This window comes from Leptidea sinapis, chromosome 2 (assembly GCF_905404315.1).
Source record: "Leptidea sinapis chromosome 2, ilLepSina1.1, whole genome shotgun sequence".
Lineage (NCBI taxonomy): Eukaryota > Metazoa > Arthropoda > Insecta > Lepidoptera > Pieridae > Leptidea > Leptidea sinapis.
Window position 1 is genome coordinate 3,525,836 of NC_066266.1, and position 25,654 is coordinate 3,551,489.

General features: G+C 35.3%; 1 protein-coding gene across 2 annotated transcripts in view; it reads left to right on the forward strand.

Annotated features, from left to right (window-relative positions):
- The first annotated feature begins 2,327 nt into the window (after positions 1-2,327).
- Positions 2,328-25,654, forward strand: part of LOC126976032 (homeotic protein ocelliless) — a 65,562-nt gene continuing 42,235 nt past the window's right edge. Inside the window, exons 1-4 of one of the 2 annotated variants that reach the window (XM_050824181.1) lie at positions 2,328-2,602; positions 6,216-6,293; positions 9,894-10,154; positions 11,989-12,053. The gene's annotated coding sequence lies outside the window, so the exon portion shown is untranslated. The remainder of the gene's footprint in view (positions 2,603-6,215; positions 6,294-9,893; positions 10,155-11,988; positions 12,054-25,654) is intronic. The other variant, XM_050824186.1, reaches the window with a different exon arrangement.

Sequence of the window (25,654 nt, forward strand, 5' to 3'; positions counted from 1 at the left end):
AAATTTTGTTTACGGATGAGATTTTTTTTACAATTGAGCAACATTTTAACAAAAAAAATGACCGTATTTATGCTCAAAGCCTTAAGGAAGCGTCCCGATTAGTCGACAGAGTGCAACTTAGACACTCTCCGACTTCAGCGATGGTTTGGTGGGGTATTAGCTATAAAGGACTGACTGAGCCATACTTTTGTGAAAAAGGTATCAAAAAATTGGCACAAGTGTATCAAGATACCATTCTTGAGAAGTTAGTGATTCTAAGTAGTGATCTTAATCCGCTGGATTATGTTTTATGGTCAATTTTAGAGTACGGCTTGCTCTAAGCACCATGATAATTTGGAGTCCTTGAAACAGTCTGTACGATTGGCAGTAAAAAAATCCCATGGAAAGAGTGCGTGCTTCGATTGATAACTGGTCTCAAGGACTGTATTGCAGCCACTTAGAATAAGCTTTTTATATTTTAAATTGTTTTTTTTTAATATGTATTAAACTAACACACTGCAAAAGTAGTAATTAATGTTATTTGCAATACAATTTTTTTTTCTATGTTTCAGTATTTATGCCAAGACTAGGTATATTAAGTAGGCTAAGTTGTAATATGATTTAAAAGATGGGCTGGGAGTTTCTTATCAGTTCTTCTCTCCGTGTCAAAGCCTCTTTACGAACTGATGTAGCTACATGACGTCCAGAAAGTGTTGTTACAATATGTTATGTTATTGTCACTCCCTATGGCAACTATAATTCTATTTCTACCGGGTTTCGAACCCAGTACCTCTAGCTCAGTATAAGTCGTCACTAGCCACTAAAAGATATAGAAACTTTAAAATTACAAAGTTTGTTATTATCTACACTTTAACATTAAGTAAATTTATTAATAAATACCCACATATTTATTTAAGTTAATTTATCAAACATTATTTACTTATTTAACTCGAAGTTTCGCTTAGTGTGTAGGTACGTTAGCGTAGGTTGCTAGAGAATCGGTGAAAACAGGCCAGGTTTATTACTTAAGTGTGCGTGACAAGCTACATCTTACACTCGTGATTTGTATGTCACTTTGTGTTAGTGTGCGTGCATTGTTCAAAATAGCGGTTAACTGTCAGAGTCTATCTAGATGTATAAACGAAGCGATACAAAAAGTAGACACAAAGCAACAGAATGAATCAATTAGTAAGTAGAAAGTTGATTTAAAAATACTTAGATATAATTAGCTATCTAGATAAAGGATAATTTTTAAAAACTTCTCTTATGCCATATTAAAGATAAATAAACCGGATAGATTATGTGTACCACAACGGCCTCTATTTCTGCCGTGAAGCAGTAATGTCTAAACATTACTATCGTCGATGTGGGACATACTATGTTACGTCTCATTAACCCAGTTATAACACAAAATAGCATTATGAATGTTTCATGACATATGAACAAGTAACGAAACTACGATATATTACCAGTGGGAGTCTCCTTTGCAGAGGATGCCGGCTAGATTATGGGTACCACAACGGCGCCTATTTCTGCCCTGATGCAGAAATGTGTAAGCATTATTGTGTTTTGGTCTGAAGGGCGCCGTAGCTAGTGAAATTACTGGGCAAATGAGACTAAACATATTATGTCTTAAGGTGACCAACGCAATTGTAGTGCCGCTCTAAATTTTTGGGTTTTTATAGAACCCTAAACGGCAATGCACTGTAATGGGCAGGGCGTATCAATTACCATCAGCTAAACGTACTGCTATTCTCGTTTCTTAATTTCCTAAAAAAAAAGGTATAAGAATATCTAGCTTACATAATAGGTACCAGTTAAATTTTGATTGACGTTATAAATAAAAAAGCCATGAATTGGAAAACATTCTGGTTTCTAACTTTAAATCAAGCCATGGCTCCAAGTTAATAAGGTAATCTTTCAGCAAAAAGATCAAACAGTTAAATAAAACCTTCCCCTACCGAACACAAAAGAATTGCACAAATAAAATAAATATACAAGTTCAGCTTGAAAAATAACAATTACTAAATAGAACTTACAAAAGCACTCTAATAACATTAAATTGCTATACATAGCCATTCGTATCGCACGCGCTAACAATTTCACCGGCGGGAAACAACGACACAACGCCCATTAGAACGCGCAAATTGGCCACAGACAATAGACCACCTACACAGATCACGCCTAACACCCACTCCAACTAATTTCATCTCAGGTAATAGAAAACTGTCGTCAAATAGATAATAAATAATCGTTATCTTTTTTTCTGAAAACTCTCGCGTTTGGGAGGGGCTGAGACGCGGCGGGGGGCAGTAGCTATGACGAGCGGCAGTCTCGCATCGGCCGTTGCGTTGTGTCGATGCGTACAGAGATATTAGTGTGTGTGGTGCTTAACAAACGCGTACAACGAATGCGAGCCTAGATTAAAAAAAATAAAACTGACACTTCGATTGGCTGCGTTCAAGGACGTTGTAATTAGGATTTTTGACGGCGATTAGTGGCTGATAAGATAAAGTTATAAAAATTAAAGAATTCTACGTGGCGTAGGTACGCGTGTGATTTGCTTAATATTTTAAAAGTGCTAAGGTTTTGTGCGTCGTGAGCTCGGATTTGTGTTTTTGAGGTAAGTAAGACAATTTATCTTATGTTTTTTACGACTACCTGAATTATTTTATTTTGAGTTCAGTCACTCTGTGCGCTCCGTTATATTCGGATGTTATAATAAATTAGCATATGTAATTATGCAAATAAAACAATTAACTTTTGTTGTTATTAATCTAAAGATTTTTAATGGAGTTGCCCGTATTACTGTGCCCATATAATATTACTTATGTTACAATTTTCATAGTTCAAATCAATATAAACAAGAAAGTTTATCATCTTATCAGATAGATTTAGCTACCAAGATTAATGGTAAATATAAAAAAATATCTATAAAAATACTTTGAAGAACCTACTTATCTAAATTTTATTCTTTTAACTTAGGCATATTAAGCATAAAAATAAATAAGTAGGTGCGCAGGTACATACCTAAGTAGGAATTTCTTGAAATAAGCATATTAGAAAATGTATATTGTACGCAAAAACGATTATTAATACGCTACCTATTATTTTAATTCTATATTTAAAAAAAAATATTATATGTAAGAAACATATTATGCAGTGAAACGGTTTAAAAACAGATTATTGAATAAGAATAACAGGAAAATAGTATTTTATCATGTTCCGGGTGTTAAAATTACTTAGTAAGTACTTATACTTACTAAGCAATATAGCCTAAATTTAAAGCGTACAGTTATTTCTTCTCAAATTATTTCATTACAAAGTTTTACGCAAGCTTGAGCAAAGTCTAAGTATGCTGCATAGATTTCAGCCTAAGTCTGTTCTCAAAAGGTTTCTTACTTAAATATTAATTTCCTCAGCAAAAAGGTACCAGAAACTGTTACCTACGTCAAAAGAATAAAAGAACTTTTACGATTAACTTAAAAAAAAAACATTGTACAAGGCTAGCTGCGAGGTGTGGCGTAAAACCACTTATTACCAACCCATATTCCTAATAAAACTTATAAAAAATATAAGAATAATATTGAATGGTCTGGCCGTACCAAATCCGGTGTGTTTAGGCTATATTTATAATAGCCTAGATTTTACAAACGGCCGGATGTCATTTTAATGACACTAATAAGCATTATTTCTAAAAAAAAAAAAAACAAATCTTCAAGTTCTTTGAATTTATTTGTATCTGAGTAGATTAAAGATTAGGCCTATTTATGACTCGCCAGTGAGTTTCTTGTAAGTTCTTCTCTCCGGGCCTAATATTCCCGATAAATTATAAATAAGTCAGAGATTATTCAAAAGCTCAGTATAAAGCTACCTACGTACCTTACATATTTTAATTTAAGCTTAAGTTTAAACACATATTTCTAAGTTAATTTCCAGTTTTGCACATCCTTTTGTGTTAAACATTTTAACTTATAATTAGTGATGAAAATTATATTACTCATGCAGGTCCTTAAATCATGTTAATACACGCGTTTTCAGCATTATTCCCGAGTTGCAGTATTCCCGAATCGATGTACCACTTAAGAACCTTCCAGATAAGCCCATCTTAAACGCCATTGTGGATATCCATGGGTGGTTATCAAGGAAAATTTCTTCCAAGTACTAAAAAGCTGTGGAATGAGCTTCATTGTCCGGTGTTTCCGGAACGATACGGCATCGGTTCTTTCAAAAAAGCGCATACACCTTCCTTTAAGGCCATCAATTCTCCTGTGATTCCTCTTGTGTTGCAAGAGTTGCAAGAAAATGTTATGTGATCACCGCCGGATCGTAATAATAACCTCAAGTTTTCTTAAAAAGATCATCGAAACAGTTCCAGCAGTTTTGCAGTCTATAAGGGACAAATATATTTTAAAACTTTTGATAGATAAATTACAAATCGATAACAGAAACACACAAACGTGCATCGAACGTGATCAGTAAAAATAGATAATGACAAACGGAATTAATTCGTTTTCTTTATCATATTACTAGCAACCCGCCCCGGCTTCGCACGGCCAGAAGCGCAATGCATTCGCAAAGAGTCAGCGGTATATCAGCCTGTTTGCTTAGAGCATGTGGTTTTAAATTACTTAAATATAACACATATGTGTGCTTACACTATTAAAAAAATAAAAAATAAATAGTTGCCAATCCTTCTGTATATAAAAGTATGAGAATAGAACAGAATAGAACAACAACACTTGGTAAACATGAAGCTAGATCAGTTCGTAAAGGGGCTTTGACATGGGGAGAAGAACTGATATTAAACTGCCAGCCCATCTTTTAAATTATATAATATCAACTTACGGTCGTCCCCAATATACTATCTATAGATAGAGATTAATTACTACCTTCTACTGTCAGTAATGAGAAGAAGCTGTCCCAATATACCCGATAAGTCTTTCTTATCGCCTTATATTGGGACGCGTGAATTGCAATTTCCATACAAACTCCTATCGCTGGTAATACATCGTCCCATTGACAGACAGCGTGTACAGATAAGGTGAGTAACCGTCGATAAGTTTATTGGGACAGAAAAGTCAACGATAGTTACGATTTTTTACTCAAGTAAGAGATAGACTGAATATTGGGAACGGCCGTTTGCCTACTTAACATATTACTATACAATTTTAGGTGTAGTATGGGTGCAAGATAATGGTATATTAAATACAATATACTTACTTAAACATATATAAATCTTATATAATATAATTTAATCCATATCCTTTCCTACCCATGGTGTGTGTTAGTGATTGGCTGTGTTGTTAAGGCGTGAATATTAAGTAGGCATGCAAATAAACTGTTTTAATATGAAATACTTTTGAGTTATATTTTGCACTATCATCTTTTGTAAGCGTAACAACAAAAAAGATAGCTGTGCCCGGCTAGTTATCGTTATCATACTAAATAAATTAAATATCTTGGAAAAAATAGAAATCTGGAAATTGATAATAATATTATATTTATAATAAGATTTTTTTTTTCAACACAATAAGTATGAAATGTGCTAGTAATGCGACTTATTAGGTCTTTCAAATTCCCATGAAAGGTTTTTCAAATTCACAGGTATTTGAAACTATTAAAGATTTGTGTGTGTGTGTGTGTGTGTGTGCGCTGACTTTATTTTCTTAACACAATTACACAACAATGCAAGTTTTACTCATAATGTAATACACAGGTAATTGAGAGAGACTGGACCAAGCCAGAGCCTTTATCACAGGACTCCAGTTTCTCTCAATTCGGATCTTATATCTCAGTGTCTTTCAAATTCCCATGAAAGGTTTTTCAAATTCACAGGTATTTGAAACTATTAAAGATTTGTGTGTGATTATTGTGTCATATGATTTCTCAAAAATGATTTTGTTTAAGTCTACAATTACAATTTATCGCTTTAGCTTTGAATTGTTAGAAAAAATAATATATAGAAATGATTCAAAAAAGTTTTTCTGTACCAATGTCTTTGATTTTTCATTCAACCCCTTATTTGATAATCTTTTTTTTTTAATTTTTTTATTTACTAACCTCCTCTAGCAAAATACAAAGCCGTCTAAACGGTTTGACTGGAAGTGGGTGGGTATACCATACATGTGTTGTTAATATGTCCATAATTTTTTATTAATTGGTTTTTTCAAACATAAATTTTGCTTTGTAGACCAGCCACCCATTTTACAAGACTTAATATACTTTTTTTTTAGGTCATCTGGTGTTAATTGATCACCGCCACCCACAATCTCTTACAACACCAGAGGAATCACAGGAGCGTTGTAAGACTTGTAAGTACTATTCTTCTTTTATTCCTCACAATGCATGATATGTACAAACACGGACAAAGCCACGTGCAGCGTCGAGTGTAGCTCTGTTTTAATTATCATCAATCTTTTTTATCAATCCATGACAGGTTGATGCTATCGGTCCCCGTTGGCAAACAACTATCGCATTTATCGATTTTGGACATAATTATCGATAAAACGATTCTTAATCGAAAATAACAAGCGTAATGCTAATCTATTGCCAGATTAAATGTAATTTTAACGAATATAGATAACTTATTTTTTTTTTTAAATATAGCTCTTCATGATCATCATAATTTCATCCGGGAGACGTCCACTGCTGGACAAAGGCCTCCCCCAAAGATCTCCACAAGGATCGGTCCTGCGCTACCCTCATCCCACCTATTCCGGAGATCTTGACCAGATGACCAGATCATTGGTCCGTCTTATGGGGCGCTTACCAACACTGCATCTTCCGGTACGTGGTCGCCACTCGAGGAATTTACTGCCCCAACGGCAATCTGTCCATCGAGCTATGTGCCGTGCGCACTGCAACTTCAGTTTTGCAATCATTTGGGCTACGTCAGTGTATTGGTTCTCCTCATTTCTGATTTGATCTCACAAGGAAAATCCGAGCATAGCCTTCTCCATTGCCCTCTGAGTGACCACGAGCTTCCTCATAACTACAATATATACGCTTGAGAATCTTAAGATGAAATTTTACTGGGCATATTGCATACAAACGTTGTAGATACTTTTCTCGTTTTTTTAACCCTAGATCTCAATTATTTTCTAATATAATCAATATCTGTGTCCTCTCTGTTTTCTTTCTCTGCAAGAGTACTTCAAAAAGTGCTTAAAACGCTTTAAAAGTCATAAAAGGCATTTATTTTAACAAAGTTGATTCCTTTAGAATTATTTTTGATGTAATTTCTAATATACTACACTACTACCGCTTCGGAAACAAATGGCGCTCGGTGAGAGAAGAAGCGACGCAAGAAACTCTCCCAGCATTAAATCATATAAGCCGCAAACAGGGGCCTAGTATTCAAATCTGACAACAATAAGCGACGAAATTGAAACAGTCTGAAGCTTAATAGAACTAATTGAGTGTCTTAATAGAACAAAACCCTAATTTTTGAGTTTTTTTACTTACGATTTTAAGTCAGATCTGCAGTTGTGTTTCTCGCACTAATGATTGTCTCGCCCGCGTTAGCGCGACAGGAAGTTGTTTTAGAATTCTTAAATATGAAAGAGCTAAGTTCCCTCTTAAGGCTAAGAATCAAGCGGATCAATACAGGTTACCACTCTCGTACAAGATCGCCATAGTTTTAATTCATAATTAGAAGATAAGATACATAATAGCTTTAAGGGTAAATGTATACACTTCTACAATAAAGTCCCAGCCACTGTTCAGGCATTATCTATAAATAAATTTAAATGTTTTATAAAGAAATGGCTCTGTCGTAAATCCTATTACTCCACTGCTGAATATCTAAATGATCGGACAGCCTGGGACTAGATTGTGGTTATTTTATAGCGACTGTACAATATTGTATATTTTTATTGAAAAGAGCGCAGAAAAAAGAATGCTGGGAGAGTTTCTTGCGCCGCTTCTTCTCTCTCAGAGCGCCATTTGTTTCCGAAGCGGTAGTAGTATCTAGTAGTATAAGAAATGACATCAAAAAGAATTCTAAAGGAATCAATTTTGAGAAAATAAATGCCTTTTATGCCTTTTATGCCTTTATGAAGCATTTTTTAATTTATTACAAACACAATACAATTTTTTTTTACAAAATTAACTAAACTGTCATGTTAAATAGTATTTATACATTTTTTATTCAGATTGAATGATTAGCATGGCTTCAGCTGTTAAAGTTAGGGGTATTTTGGTGATATTTTTTTCGCACTGTCTATAAAAAATAGAAATGCAATGAAGAAATGATTTTCATCTCATATTCTTTTCGATTTATTTTTTTGTAAAAATATAAGCTCTATATAATCTGTCAAGAAATGGTTTCAACTTCTTGGGTTGTATTCATAACGCCATAACAAAGAGTATGAAACAGTATAAGTACCTACGTCCTACGTGATTTACAGTTACATTCACGAGCTATTAAACAATAAATTTTGTTGTACATGTTTACCATATTTTTATAAAAAAAAAAAGATTTGTTGCCCCCATTCATATCAGGTCTGAGGCAAACCTTTTCGAATGGGTGATAGTTTTTGACTTTCAATAAGTGATTTTATATCCTATTTTGAATAAAAATATTTGAATATGAATTCAAAAGGATATCCCAATTTAACAACTTACTTTTACTTAAATATGTAACTTATTAAGGGACACAAACTTAATTAAATTTTCTCGTAACTTCCATTCACTTTCTATTTAATATCGGCTGTTTTCGTAAACAAATGTGAGATGAATCTAACGTAAAAACTACCGCAGGGGTTATATAAACATCTTCCAGGGGTGAGATAGGCGTGTAGCGGCCACGCCCCAGGGGGGATTCGCTACTTTCGGCTGAAGTGCCCCAAATTGCCAGACACTTGTGTTTTCTCATTTTGAATTTTACTAGCTTGTACCGTGGTTTCAGTCATGTAGAACAATTGTTAACCTCAACCTTAGATTTTAAGTTATTATTTATTGACGCTCTCAAAACAAAATATCGTAAAGCCAATGGGTGCCAAGACAAAAATAGCTCAGGATAGAGACATATAGAGGTTTTTGGTAGAGGCCTTCACCAACTCAGGGGCTCCTGTAGAAAAAATAATAACCTGCTAACAGAAACTAAAGCAATAATAATACTAAAATCAAAACTGACTAACAATTATTAGATACTGTTTAAATTAAGTTAAGTCTACATTAATATTATGAAGAGATAAAGTTAAAGGTAAAGTACACTAGAAGACTCGACAGACGTTGTTCTGTACATAATAAATAAAGTTATTTTTTTATGAATTTATAATAATATTTTATAACATCAAGAATTCTTTCGTAAAATATCATCATAATAAATTGTCTAAAAGAAAATATGTCCACACAAAACAAATATAGGAAATAAAAATAATTATAGGTCCCAAATCGAAATAAAAACTATCCTATCTCTCAAGTTGGACTAAACTGCACTCCATGAAGTAATAACCATTAAAATCCATTCATTACTTTTGGAGTTCACTGGAAACAAACATCAGAACACTGGATATATATATATATATATATTAAGATATGCCTGTGTCATTCGTTGATAACGTAGCTTTCGATGGTAAAATAATCTTTAAAATACTTTCTATTAATAAATAATATTAAATCATCAACATCATCATCATCAGCCGGAAGACGTCCACTGCTGGACAAAGGCCACCCCCAAAGATTTCCACGACAATCGGTACTAAGGTGCCCTCATCCAACTTATTCCGGAGATCGATCGTCGGTCCATCTTGTGGAGGGCCTACCAACACTGCGTCTCCCGGTACGTCGTCGCCATTCGAGGATTTTACTGCTCCAACGGACAGGTGTCCGTCGAACTATGTGCCCTGCCCACTACCACTTCAATTTCGCAACTCACGGATCTCCTCATTTCTGATTCGTTCTCGCAGGGAAACTCCGAGCATAGCCCTCTCCATTGCCCTCTGAGCGACCATGAGCTTTCTCATAAGGCCCATAGTTAGCGACCACGTCTGCGTACCGTAAGTCATCACTGGCAACACACACTGGTTGAAAATCGTCGTCTTCATATACTGTGGTATTTGGAACGAGAAGATATTACGGAGCTTCCCGAACGCTGCTCCTCCGAGTTGGATTCCACGAGTGACCTCTTACGCGAGATGGGACCTGCCGAACTGGATTGTTTGTCCGAGGTAGACGTACCTACTCGTCTAAATTTCAAATATTAAATCATGACAATTTATAAGTTTTCCCCAAAATATATTATGGAAAATACAGAAAACAGAGATATTTAAATGACTGCTGACAAAATGTTATTTTCACTTTTGGAATTGATAAAATACTTAGTTGTTTGTACAGTATGTATGAACATAACTATAACTGTAGGCAGGACTTTATATATCCAATATTTTTGGGAAAGGTGAAGATTCCACAGTCAGATGGTCTGCAATGGCATAGATAATTTATACGCCTAGATAGAGCCTCATGCTGCTAGACAACCGGTAAAAACAAGCCAGGTTTATTACTTTGGTGTGCGTGAAAAGCGTCCTCTTACACTCGCGATTTGTATGTCACTTTGTGTTAGTGTGCGTGCATTGCTCAAAATAGTGGTTAACTGTCAACCTCAATTTTTTTTTCACAGCTATCACAGTCTATCTAGAAGTATAAATAATCTAAGCCTTTTTGCTAATTACCAGCTATGCGAAAGTATTGTTAATTTTGTGTAATCTGTGAATACTCTAGGTTTAAAGCCAATTATAATCGAAGGCTGTTCCATAAAGGTTGTATTAGCTATAACTTATAAGCACGCGCGCTTAATTCATATGATACAAATGAAGCCGACGGTGTTTTGTAATGTATTACGTCTTTTGTTAATACATGAATGATACAATATGTTAGTTGGTCGCAAAACTGCCAGGCAGTGGCTATATATTTTTATTATTCAGTTCATAAAACAAATATATAAACTACCTAAAATATTTTTCATGAAGCATGTCGTACAAAAGTTTGCTACTTCATAAAATACTAACGTAAAAATTATTATTCCTATGTGCAATAGAAAAAGAATAATGTCATGGCAGAATACATGGACCATTGTCTAAATTTGAACAATAAAAAACCATCGCGTATGTACCACAGACAATCAACTTTTTTTACCGAGGCAGATGTTCGCGCATACAGCCGTTTATGGGATAATGAAATACGCCTTGCCCCTGCTTTTAGTGACGCCCTACGCCCTTTGGTGTTGCCCATCACCACCCGTGCTGTTTGGGATAATAACAATAATTGCCTGACTTATTATTATATTATATCGGCTGAATAGATATCGCCCTTGCCTGGTATATATAATCTATATTTTTATTGACATTACGGCGTGTTTGATTTATAAGTTATAGCTCATAAACCGACGCGTTCTTATACGGTTCATATGATCTAATAATTAACTGACACTAGTTAAAACTTCTTTAGCGGCGTTGGGCACTTTTCTTGAGATGGGTATAAAATGTTAAACTCGCCTCAAGACACGTAGCCTGATCGAAAATTCGTACGACAGTCGTTCAAATTATGGATGTAAGATTTATACATCTAATTATAGTTCGGCTATTTCAACATAATGTTCATACGGTCATTGGACCAGTGGTTGAATCATTGTGATTGCGAAGCCGAAACACTGATCGAATCTCAGCCGTGAAATATTTTCAGAGCGCGTTCGCACTACGTCCGAACCGTATCCGTGAAAATAAAGTCCGATGTAATCGTAGAACTATTTTTATCGGTGGATGGAAAGAAATCGTATGACGGAAGCCGGATCTAGTGCGTTAACTATCATACAACTACTTCGGAACGTGTCTTCACGGGTACGGATCGGATTCGGATCGGACGTAGTGCAAAAGCGCTCTTACTGTTTAATAATTTTTAAGCTTTGGCATTAGCGAAGACTCTCTCTAAGGCGATAGTTATTCTTGTATTTCTTTGTTACTTATTATTTTGTTTCTTACTTCAGCTGCCATAAACCTATTGGATTAGTTTTAGAGATTGGCGATTAAGATGCTGGAAATGAAGATGGTGAAAGAGTCGTTGAAATTTTGGATGTAAGTTGATTTTTCTGAGAGATAAATTTTTTAATGTAAATTAATTGTAATAGTACTGAAGTGTTTAATTGTCATTTTTGTTTGCATTAGCGCAACTAATGAATATTGTAGTGAACCACATAAATGCTAGTAATTTTATACTGATAAATTGAAAGCAGAAAACATCCTTAAAGTTAATGTTTCATTAGATCACATGCTATCTTTGACTGTCAAAATGAAAACGAAAGTGACGGTATTATATTTAATGAAACGTTAAATTTAAGGTTGCTTTTTGCAACTAGCGGAAAGAAATTCGTGCGAAATTATTCCCTAATCATTCCAATATATTCAAAAATGCACAACGTTAATGTACAAGTTATCACTTCTGCCGGTACTTCCTGAGTGCAACCTGTATTATTTTATATTTAATATTGCCTCAGCTGACGGAAATAAAAAAATAACGTCCATTGAAGAAATTTTAAATAAGAATAAAACATTTCATATAGGTAGATTTATTCGGCAGTTGTGAACGAATTTAATTAGTTGGATATTCGGCTTCCTTTTAAATAGTTGGGTAGATACTGATGTTGAATTGTAAGCACTTTCGGTGACTCGCAGGAATAATGCCTCGTATGTTATTTGTATACTTATAATATATCCGTAAAAACCCTTGATAATTGAACGGAAGGTGGTAGTTTTTCAGACCACACGGGTAGTTTGACAATCGCAATTTCCGTTTGTTGCAATCACGTGCGTTCATTATCCAAAGTCACGTAAGTTTCGTCGCCATTTTGTGTTCACCTTTAATTGTGTTGCCAGTACAAATAATGTTAATAAATCACCGCATTTAATTGTTGATACGGTGAATTGCAGTAATAAAATATATCGTATATAAAACCTAAGCAATAAACCTAGTTATAAATAAATACTTATCTTTCATTGGTAATAATTTAATTGTGTTAATGTTATTCGGAAGCTGCGTATAATCTTCTCGTCCCAAATACCACAGTGTCTGAAGACGAAGGGTTTTTAAGCAGCGTGTGTTGCCAGTGATGACATACGGAACGCAGACGTGGTCGCTAACTATGGGCCTTATGAGAAAACTCATGGTCGCTCAGAGGGCAATAGAGAGGGCTATGCTCGAATCAGAAATGAAGAGATCCGTAGGAGAGTCATAGTCACTGACCGGAAGAAGTATATTGGTAGACCCTCCACAAGAGGAATTGATCTGGTCAAGATCGCCGGTAGGTTATAAGGTTAATAGGTCGGATGAGGACACTCCAAGACCGATCGTCATGACGATCTTTGAGCCTTTGTCTAACAGTGGAAGTCTTCCGGCTGAGATGATGATTTTTATTCGGTTGTTTACTGATTAATAGAAATAAACAATACTACGGCTAATCTGACCACAACGCTTTTCTGAGAGTTGGAAGCACAGGATACCGGCTAGGTGGAGATCACAGCGGCGCCTTCTTCTGATTGAAGCGTAAGGGTTTCTGTCATTCCAATGGTTGCAAGAGAATGTTAGCGACGCTGATAACACCAAGTGACCCGTACGCTATGGTGTCCTCCATTTCCATAAAAAAGACATAAATTTTAGAGGGGTGGTAGTTTTTTTAAGTTATTTTAAATCCTATTTTGAATAAAGATATTTTAATTTGATATTAAATGATCCTCAAATGAAACTTAACCGATCCGCATTTTTCTTAAACCAGATTTTTTTGTATGTATACTGGATAAAGATTTCCTAAATTAAAAATAAATTTCTTATCTTCTTATCTTAAGTCCGACTCTAGTCAACTTTAAGTAGTAACTTTAACTTAATTAAGTGTAGCGTAACAATAGAGATAATAATAATTTTAGATTAAGGATTGGTGTCGGCTGCGCTCCAATTAGTTACCGCTGTCGTAGTCGCAAAGTGAGGCAACTAATACTGCGCCCAAGTGGGCGTAGGTACTCGAGTTACTCTCCGACAATGTGTAACGTTGACGTGCCACATGTTCTGTTAAACTTTGCTAATAATTGAAACTAAAATGTCGGATAGCTTATAAAAACATTGTAAAAATAATACTACAAGATATAAGAAAGACACTGGGATCACATAATTTGTACGTAATAGTTAACAAATAATAAGAGTAGTAATAAACACTTAACAATTACACCCTGTATACAAAGTACATATTCTTTTTTGTCATAATAAGGGATGATATGATAAGGACGTTCAGCTGATGGTAATTGTAACGCCCTGCCCATTACAATGCAGTGCCGCTCAGGATTCTTAAAAAACCCAAAAATTCTGAGCTGTAGGTACTACAGATGCGCTCGTCACCTTGAAACATGAGATGTTAAGTTTCATTTGCCCAGTAATTTCACTAGCTATGGCGCACTTCAGACCGAAACACAATAATGTTTATTATCACGGCAGAAATAGGCGCCGTTGTGGTGCTCATAATCTAGCCGGCATCATGTGCAAAGGAGCCTCCCACTGGTAATATAGCTTATATATCCCTTATAAAGCTCATGGAAAGCGTTCCGTGACGACGACGCAAGTTCCATGATTTTTGTTCACTTAAAAAAATTTACATACCGTTTGCCATTTTATTATCTAGGCAAACTTCACGCAGGCAAAGCAGAACGGCACAACTAACTTCATTATAACCTCAAATTTGTATCATAAAAATGATGGGATATCTCCATAGCCGTAATAAATTCTACGAGCATACCGGTTCAATCCGGTTCCCTAGGAAGGCGGGCAAGCCCCTCCCATAACACGCCGTCTCACTTCCACCCCACAACGCTATCTCGCTTCCACAATATCGATTTTCCTGTTTACACTGATAAATTCCGTTGGTATTAGTATCAAATGGTCCGTTAATAAATTTACGCCCTTCGTAATTGGTGAGTGTTACTTGTTACTGTTTGGTAGTTTTGTAGAATTTAGCTGTAAATTATGGAATTAGGTATATTTTACTGCATTAGTTGGATATTTATGTATTGGTCTATTTAAAGGTATAAATATTAGTGGTTTATTTATTTCCTTAAAACTTCTACATGCTGAGAGCCTTATCTTGAAGAGGCTGAGATCTAGATAATAGAGCGAAGTTACAATTTGCTTAAACTTTACTGACGAAAAATATAGTTAAGTATAATCTTAGTTATAATAATAATAATAATATTGACACACTCTTACACATATTATCTTGCCCCAAACAAGTCATAGCCTGTACTATGGGTGCAAGACAACGATATATTTAATACAATATACTTACTTAAATATACATAAATACAAATAAACATCTAAGAATAATAAACATTCATATTCATTATATAAATGATTGGACCTACCGGGATTCGAACACGGGACCTCTAGCTCAGTAGGCAGGGTCACTAACCACTGGGCTATAGGGGTCGTCGTAATAATCTTTTACCTCGTTTTAATAGTCAATTGACAGATTAATTAAACTGAGTTTAAGCTAAGACAGTCAAATACAAAAGTCAAGTTTGCATTTTATCACAATCAGCTTAGTGTTTCGTAAGTAAAGTCTGAGCAAATTCTATAATCGCTCTATAAATCTCAGCCTGAGATTTGAGCTGTAAATTCATATTTTTTCCTATATTGTTAGAAAATCTGCGAAAAAAGTGTGTGTATGTACTTATGTAGCTATGCACGCGCAGAGTTATACTTCTTTGCACTAAAGAAGCAAAAATCATTAAACTGAATTTGTTCCTCGTGCTATTCTACGTTTTTAGTATCAATTTTGTATAAATCTTGCTTTGACAATTGATTATTAAATAATGAATACGGCTGTATGGGCTTGAACCCTTTGCCTGTCCTAATAATGGATGAACAAAACCAAAAAAAAAAAATAACGAATGACGCAAACGTCAGAAAATTTTCAGGAACCAACTTCGACCTGTACATCGATGCGCGCGCATCTTACAATTTCACTCTCATCATTTTTTCATAACGCACCTAAAGAAGTAGAACTTTAATAACGTTATTACGACAATACCCCTAACTTTTATAGTAGGAGAGACATACTAAGCATTCAATTTAGACAAAATTTGTACGAATATGTATCAATAGTTTTCCTTACTTAAGATAACATTGATTTGTTAGTGTTGCAGAAATTGAATTACGTTTGTTATAAATTAAAAGTGCTTCGGATTCTGAATTTTTTTTAATATTACTTTTACAAAAATTTTCTTGCCCCAAACTAGGCATGTACTATGACCATGTAAAAGAAAACGATATATTTAATACAATTTACTTAAACATCCATATTCAACATTTAATTGATTGCACCTACCGGGATTCGAACCCGGGACCTCTACCTTAGTAGTCGATTTATTTTCGAATTGAAACAATGGTGATCTTCCGCCGGTTGATGTAAGCTTCGCTCGATTCCAAGCCTTAATATTTGTAAGATCTATTGATATACACTTCCAGAAAACGCAGTTAAACTCGAAACACCTTTCTTAAAGGCCGGCAACGCTCCTGTGATTCCTCTGGTGTTGCAAGAAAATGTGGGCAGCGGTGATCACTTAACACTAGGTGACCCATACGCTCGTTTGTCCTCCTTTTTCATAAAAAAGCTGGTGTTGCAAGATAATGTGGGCGGCGGTGATCACTTAACACCAGGTGACTCGTACGCGTAAAAAAAATACCAGACCACTAATGATGATGATTAAAGCTTATATCGATATGAAATGACAAATCACTTTCTCATGAAGCTTCCAACAATGGCCACGTGGCGTATTGTTCGGAATGTATTAATCAGCTGAAATATGATTAGGGTAAGTTTAGTGCTCCATATTGGCAACTTTGGATCGCATTGTGGATATAGACTATGGGTTCCTTATGATTATATCTTTTATTTATGACAATGAGGGATACGCCCTTCTTATTATAATGCAATGCCGCCCATTATTCTTGAAAAACCCAAAAATTTTGAGCGACGCTATAATTGCGCTTGAGACATAAGATGTTAAGTCTCATTTGTCCAGTAATTTCATTAGCCATGGCGCCCTTTAAACCGAAACACAATAATGCTTACACATTATTGCTTCATAGCAGAAATAGGCGCCGTAGTGGTACAAATTGAAAATTTTGCGGTCATTCGGGAACGAAATGATAAATTAACTTCGGCTTGAGATCTATCAAGACAGCGAGACAATAATTTAAGCTTTATTTTTACCTTTATTGGCTTTTGGACATTTGACCGCTCTATGTCGCGCAGTTGTGCGTGAAGCAGTAATGTGTCAACATTACTGTGTATTACATCGGCCTGAAGGGCGCCGTAGCTAGTGAAATTAATGGGCAAATGAGACTTAACATCTTATGTCTCAAGGTGACGAGCGCAATGTAGTGCCGCTCAGAATTTTTGGGGTTTTTCAAGAATCCTGAGCGACATCGCATTGTACCAATTCCTATCAACTGAACGTCCTGTTTGTCTCGTCCCTTATTTTCATAAAGAAAGAAAAATGAACCTAGTAGCTCGTCGTCAAGCCGCCGCCGCGGTCGCATTGACGAACCGCAGTATTTTCTTAATGGGAGTATTACAAACAGCATCTAGGAAGGTGTAGTCACCAAGGATGGTGTTACGCTAATGCATTAGTGGGCCGCAATCGCTAAGGAGATGAATAGGCGTTTCATCGGCCTCAAGGCAAAATCTGCAAGTTTTTTCGATACCAGTAACTTAAAAGCTCATTTGTACTCCAATTCTGTAATTAAACATCAAATTACTTAGAGCAAATAGCATATGTGTCCAAAATTTGATCCAACACAGATCATATAATATTTACGACAATCGAAAACCTAATTTAAAGTCATTAAACTAATCTTAAAACAATACAACCCTAATAAATATGCAAGTAGCACAACTAAAGACTCTCAAATGAAGTGGGGGTCCTGGCTTTCTGGGATCTCTCCAGGGAGAATAAAAACAATTAGCCTGGTACAAAATGGGTAATTTGATCTCTGATTACTTGCGCAATTGTTGCATAAATGATGAGAAACATGCTATAAGCTGAAGCGATTTAGTTAAAGGTTATATTAAATATTTAGTTCGCATTTTAGGTCCAATGTAATTAACACCGATAAATAATCTTCATAAATATTAAAAAACACAAAAAAGTAGAAAATATGTTTTAAACATCTGATTGTTTTTTTTTTAATATTGAACCGTTAATATATTACCTATATCTATATTTATATCGGTAGAACGAAAAAATATTAAATAGATTTTTATATTTTTAATATATTTTTTCTATTAATAACAAACAAACTATAATTTAAATTGTCGATCACTTCTTATTTTGTATGTTTGTTTATATATATTTAACTATCCTAGTGGATAAAGGATGCAATTAATGGATGTAGTGAAAATGTCGTATTGTCATTGGACCTTGATCATGTGTTCTTACTTGTGTATAAGTATCGAGTGAATACTCTCTCCGCCAGTTGCACATAGCATGCCTAAAGTTAATATTTCCCTCGATATAATACCGTCCATCACTTTCTTTTTCATTTTGACAGTCAAAGATAGCATGTGATATAACGAAACATTAACTTTAAATATGCTTTCTGCAACTGGCGGTCTGTCATCCCTTGGTTCTTCAAATCCTTATTTAATGTCTTAATACCTAATGTATTCTTCTCTAGGCTCTTATAAGGTTAATTCTTAAGTATACATGCTATTGTTAATCGTAACGTAATTTTTGCGACGAAGTTATTAGATTTAATAAACTGATGAATATGTTCATTCAATATTGGCGCAATTGTTGAGTGGGACGCATCGTTCATAATTATAGTAGACTGGTATATTTGGAAGGCTGTGCTTTAAAATAGAATACATAAAGGAAACCTGAGGATAATTAAGTTGTAGTGCAATGGTTGAGCTTCAGCAGCAGAAATCAGAACAACTTGCGCTTTGAAACACTCCCAGTGTTAAATGGGATAGAAAACATAATATTGTTAATTGATTGAATTATCAGATCTGGTCTATCAATACTAAAATATCTGATATACTCTTTTAGCAGGTGTTAGTTGAGTCATTACTTCAAAAAAACAACGATAAGAATGATAATACGCTGTAAGACTACTAATATGTGTAATAAATACTAACTAATAACTACCCGTACTACTGAATTGATTGAACTCAATTACTTATCAGTAAGGTATTTTTTACAATAGGCTACAAATAATTAGCAGATGGGCACAAAGAAATAATCATTGTTTATTGTTAAACGGAGAGAGGTTATCACATCTGCGTTTTGTCTTACGTCATCAAAGTTGTATAATGTTGGCAAAATAGAAGGTAATCGATGCGCTAGATATAGAAAAAAATCATGGCTATGAAACACCAGAAAATGGACTATCGATAAAGTGTAAGACCTGCTGCTGAACTGATCTAGTAATGGAGAGACACTTGAAGCAGAAGAAGCAAAAGACAAATAAAATGAAATGTATTAAAAGAAAACCCTTTTATGTTTAATGTTCAGAAACTTTTGATCTACGCTATAGATAAAGTAGTACTCGATATCCAATAATTGATAAGAAATGCATTGCAAACTATTTCATTATAGAAAACACGATTAAAACGAATAATTTAATTGCTCCCAACCTCATAATTTATATGACACTTCAATTACATATCATTTTACTCATTCGAACCATTTTTTGTCTGTCTATTTTAATCGCCATTGTTATTTGAACGTGTTTAAGGAATCAAGCTTATTACCCATAAACCTCTAGTAAAATCCGAACGATTTCAAATAGCACATTAGGAATACAGATCTTAAATCTCCAATCGCTAGAAACGACTGTAAACCATATGTTGTAATTATTTCCTGACCAAATACGATATCCTGTGATCATTTGCTGAAAATTGAGCATATATTACACATATTATATTGTCTTTATTTAGATTATTTAAATTAATAATATAAACACGAATTAAAACGCGACCGCCTATGAGCTACACCACACATTCCCAGGAGACATCATTCAATAAAGGAACGCTAATGGGCCATGTTAGCAAATACTGAGGTTGGGGGCGGAATATATTTGATGCCAGATGTGGGTCGGACTGATCAATTCGTCGTAAAGACATAGTGTGTGCTTGTAGACCATTTTTTTGTTATTTTTAGTCTTGACAAAAAGCTGTTTCACGTGATTCCTGCCGCCGAATTCCACCCTCGCACAACCGATAGCAGTACCTATTAGTACAATAGCAGATTTTTAACAGTGACAGGCTCCTTTGCATAGGAAACCGGCTAGATTTTGGGTACCACAACGGTGCCTATTTCTGCTGTGAAGCAGTAATGTGTAAGCATTACTGTGTTTGAATCGGAAGGAAATTACTGGGCTAATGAGACTTAACATCTTGTGTCTCAAGGTGACAAGCGCAGTTGTAGTGCCGCTCAGAATTTTTGGTGATTCAAGAATCCTGAACGGCACTGCATTTTAATAGGCAGTGCGTATCAATTACCATCAGCTGAACGTCCTGCTCGTCTCGTCCCTTATTTTCGTAAAAAAAAACTTTCTTCCACGTACGACAAAGCTGTGGAATGAGCTTCCTTGTGATGTGCGATACGACATGGACGATACGACATGGGTACATATTTTTAAAGGGCCGGCAACGCTCTTTTGGGTTGCCTGGTCTTGCAAGAGAATATGGGCGGCGGTGATCACTTAACATACAGTGAGTGATCTGATGTTTGATGTACGCTCGTCTGTCCTCTCATCCAAAAAAATTAGTATCTTCCAAAAAAGATACGTGCAATATACTTTTGTCTTTAAAACAGTACAAAAATGAAGCCAATTATAGGACTTCCTTATTCGTTCATTGATTCGTCTACCTTAACCAACAAGCCTTCAATTCGTAGAAACATTTCATTCAACAATTTCAAACATTCGTATAGACATATTATTTGTCATTCTGTACGTCACAATAGATCCGACATCCATTCGCGGTAATAGTTACGTTACGTGCAAATAGACATATTTTTTTTTTTTCAAAATTATTTCAAGGTAAGTGATCCCTAGATTTAATTGATTTTAAGAGTTGCCGATCTTAGCGAGAATTGTTTTTGCTTCATTTAAAGGTATGGATAACTTCTCACCCCTACACAAATTCAATTATATATTATCTACTTAGATTTTTATTGTTAGAAAATCCTTAGTAGATGCGACTCACTTACGCAAAGTAACGTTGGTAGCTACGTGCCAAGTAATGGCCTGGCTAACGTTGTTTTGCCATATGAATTAAGTACCTACTATGCGATTGACTGAATTATAGGTACATATGTATTGTAAATCTAAGGTATTTCTGAGTCAAAAAATATAGATTTCGGAATTAGAAATCACCAACATATTATATACCTACTAAAACCTCCGAAACACGTTTCTTCTTTAGGTACAAGTATTTTTCCAATAAGTAGTTTTTGCAGTATAACCGAAGGAAAAAACCAGCTCGCCATTTATTAGTATAGCTGCCATTTGGATATCGGCAATAGTAAAACACAATCTGTAACCATCTTGGTTTATGAGATATATAGTTGACAGACCGATGAGAGGACGGATAATGGAGTAATAATTAAAAATAGTTTAAAAAAACTAGAAAACACGCATTGGTTGAAAAGATAATGATTGAAATTTAAAATGAACATCAATTCCTGCTTTATTGATGATAGATGAAAAAAATTATATAAATTAACAAAAATCTTATTTTGCAAATTGAAAAATGGAATTATTTTATGAAATTAATTGTCATCGATCCTCGATAAATCTACGAAGTTTCGATGAAATCTGGCCGCTTAAAGTGAATGAAAATCACGCCCAAATGAGTCGGTTACAAACAAACATACATACACGTGAAGCCAATAAAAAGCGTGTAATAATATGTTTAGATGTTTTAGTACGGAACCCGAAAATCTTCATAGTTATCGGCATCAGTTTTTAAAATAAAACGCCACCCTCCAAAATCGGTGTGACCAACACCGAAAATCTATTTGTCAATGCAATGAACAGCCATAAATAATATCGGTGCGCAAACATGATATTCCATTGTGTTGCCCTATTACAAAAACAAACATTCGCGCCCTTTTCTCTTGTAATTGTTCTGTGTTTGCACAGTTGGCGCTACTGACATTGTGACATCTTTAGATGCTGGATACAGAGTATAGATTCGACTTGGCTGTATTTGAGCTAACAATAGCCCGCGATTTTACCTATGTAAAATAACTAACATAAGTATCACACCGGATATTGTTTACAATTTCATAAGGTTTTTTGAAGTAGTAGATGCGGATGAAATTTCGTATTTTGACGTAAGGTCTTTGCAAATTGATACATGCACTCAAACTTGAATGGACAAATAAGCCAATTTTCCAGAGGATGAAGATACATTTACGTATTCAGACCCCGAACCGGAGTCCACAGGCAGGCTCGCTGTTTGCGCGGACACCCCTATCGACTAAAAACTTCCTCTATGCTGGAAGCCTTAAGAGCTTTTCCAGCAAAGCATTGGAGGCTAAAATGTAGCTCACAGTTCACAGTCACGAACCAACAAACAAATGGCTAGGTTTGGATGGAAGGGGTCGGAGGGCTATATCCAAAACTGTAAGAAAATTAATGGACCTAAATCATAGTTTCTTGGATAGGACTGGTGATCAAACGCAAACGAAGAAGATCACAAGCTCGTTTTTTTAATATTAAGCCACTTTTACACAAATTATCTTGCCCGAAACTAGGCATAGCCTGTACTATGCTACAAGACAACGTTATATTATCCCATGACTACATATCCATATAAAGAGATACCCATCACTAGCGGTGATCGTCGGATCAGTCGGTTCTCAATTAAATAAACTATTATTTTTTCTGAAAAAGTAAAACCACAAAAATTTTAGAAATATGATGCTTTTTTATACTATTGTAAATAGTCTGTGGAATGAATTGAAGTACTGTCTCGCCTTACTGTTACAGCTTAAATTAAACTGAATTTATCGCTATATGAGCTTAGGGCAGTCCGTCAAGCAAAACTATCCCTAAAATGTATCGATAATTAAAGTGCTCCAGCCCATATTGTGACAATGCATTAACCGCGGCGTGATAATTGTCCAGGGACCCACATTGTGACAAATGATCACGCATCGGTACACACTATTAACTGCACAAAAGAAGTTTTTACCTTCGTTCCATGTATTTGTCGGCATTTCGGCAACTTTTTGCAATGTGGTTTGTACGGAATAAAGTTGTACGTATGCACCGACAGAAAGGCTTTCAACATAACTACTTTAGTGTTATGTTTGGGAACATGAGGGTAGGCAATATCCCCGCCCCTTATTAGGATATCAAATATATAAAATTGATAAATTATACGATTTTTAATTACTTTTATTACACTTCTACTACCAGAGAGCTCAAGAATTTTAATTTTCTTTTCCCATCACTTGTCATGCTCCTTTATAGCTATGAGCGTATCTACACTTTGTCATTTTGCTTGTTGTAATGCACTTTAGGTATATTTAACAAAAAAAACGCTTAATTTAACTACATTTTCCATTTAACAGGTGGCGAAATGTCACTGCTGGCAACATAATTATAATAACATTGAATGCGTATCGCATATAGAACGAAGAGCGCAAGAGTGGGAGGCTCCTTTGGACAGGATGCCGGCTAGATTATGGGTACCACAACGGCGCCTATCTCTGCCGTGAAGCAGTAATGTGTAAGCATTACTGAGTTTCTGTCTGAAGGGCGCCGTAGCTAGTGAAATTACTGGGCAAATAAGACTTAACATCTTATGTCTCAAGGTGACGAGCGCAGTTTTAGTGCCTTTCAGAATTTTTGGATTTTTCAAGAATCCTGAGGGGCACTGCATTGTAGCGGGCAGGGCGTATCAATTACCATCAGCTGAACGTCCTGCTCGTCTTGGCCCTTATTTAAAAAAAAAGAGAGAAGATCTAACGGAGATTTAAAAAGATAGAAAACGTAAGCGAATCTTTTGTTACTGTAACTGATTTTCGTTGACTTTTTTGTATATTCTTATTCTATGGTTTCGTCCGTTGTCATCATGATGCGCCATAGTACGATTCTACTAATTTTTACCGAGGTATTTCCAGTAGATATATCGATAGAGAGATATGCACAAATGTGTTCCAGCAAACCCATTCTTCCTTTCTCCAACTACCGACATTTTTTTACACTGTCACTTTCTTGCATTTCTCGAAATCGTGGATAATCTGTCAACAAAAGATTATCCTACAAGATCCAGTTCAGCTACAAGAAATAAACGGTACTATCACGGTGTGTTAAAGTTGATTTTCGTTTGAGTCGTATTAAAATCTTTTACGGAGTGTAACAATTGTCGGTTTTCAATTTACGCAGCGCATGGGATGGTTAATGCGTCAGTAATTTAGTATAATATAGTTGAGTATAAGGGTTTTCTATGTGGTAGGTAAGGGTGCTTCGTAAGTGCGAACAAATGTTGACAATACATTAGTGGCGTGTCGAGAAATACACAAATTTCAACGATAATTGCAATGTTTTGTATATTTTTTTATGATAATAAGGGACGAGACGTGCAGGACGTTCAGTGATGGTAATTGATACGCCCTGCAATACAATGCAGTGCCGTTCAGGATTCTTGAAAAATCCAAAAATTCTGAACGGCACGACAATTGCGCTGGTCACCTTTGCTCAGTAATTTAAATAACTACAGCGCCCTTCAGACCGACACATAATAATGCTTACACATTTTTGCTTCACGGTAGAAATAGGCGCCGTTGTGGTACCCATAATCTAGCCGGCATCCAGTGCAAAGGAGCCCACTGGAAATATATCATAGTTTCGTTAGTTGTTCATATGCTACTTTGAGTTATAACTTGATTGATCTAACATGAGAGGTAACATAGTACGTTCCACAGCGACGAGTGCAACTGCGATTCTGCTCTGAGTTTTGGGTTCAATTAAGATTCCTGGCACGGCATTGTTATAGGCAGGGCGTATCACTTACAATCATGTCAACAACTTGCTCGTCTAGTCACGTTTTTGATTAAAAAAAAAAAGGAAAAGTAACAAAATCAGAAGAGTTGAGCTTAATGAAGAAGAATGACAAAACACTCCTGGCCACTCCTTTAATCCGATAAATACTTAAGCATATCAAATCAAAATCACTTTAATCATACAGGTCAAGGAAATGAACCTTATGTATGTCAAAAATTTTCTTTGAAAAGGTTGAGCTTTTCTGACAATGAGTGGTAAGAAACTTATTGCCACTCTTTTAAATCAACAATTAGATACAGCTTCATAATTTTAAAAATAATTTGTGATGCAAAAAACATACTTAAACGTCATATGCTCAATGCCTTACAGAGGTACCTACCTCAGTACCTAGTCAGAAAAATTAAATATAAATATTTAAATACACAACTGGGTACAGTAGATGCATCAATACACAAATAAATAAAAGTATTATGCGAGGTATTAGATAATAAAATAACTTTAATATTCATAACATGAAGCATAGTTTGAAGTTCCCGGTAACAGGATCATCCTGCCATCACAAGTAGCGCCGTATAGTAGGCTTATATTAGATCACCTGGGTGAGAAAAAT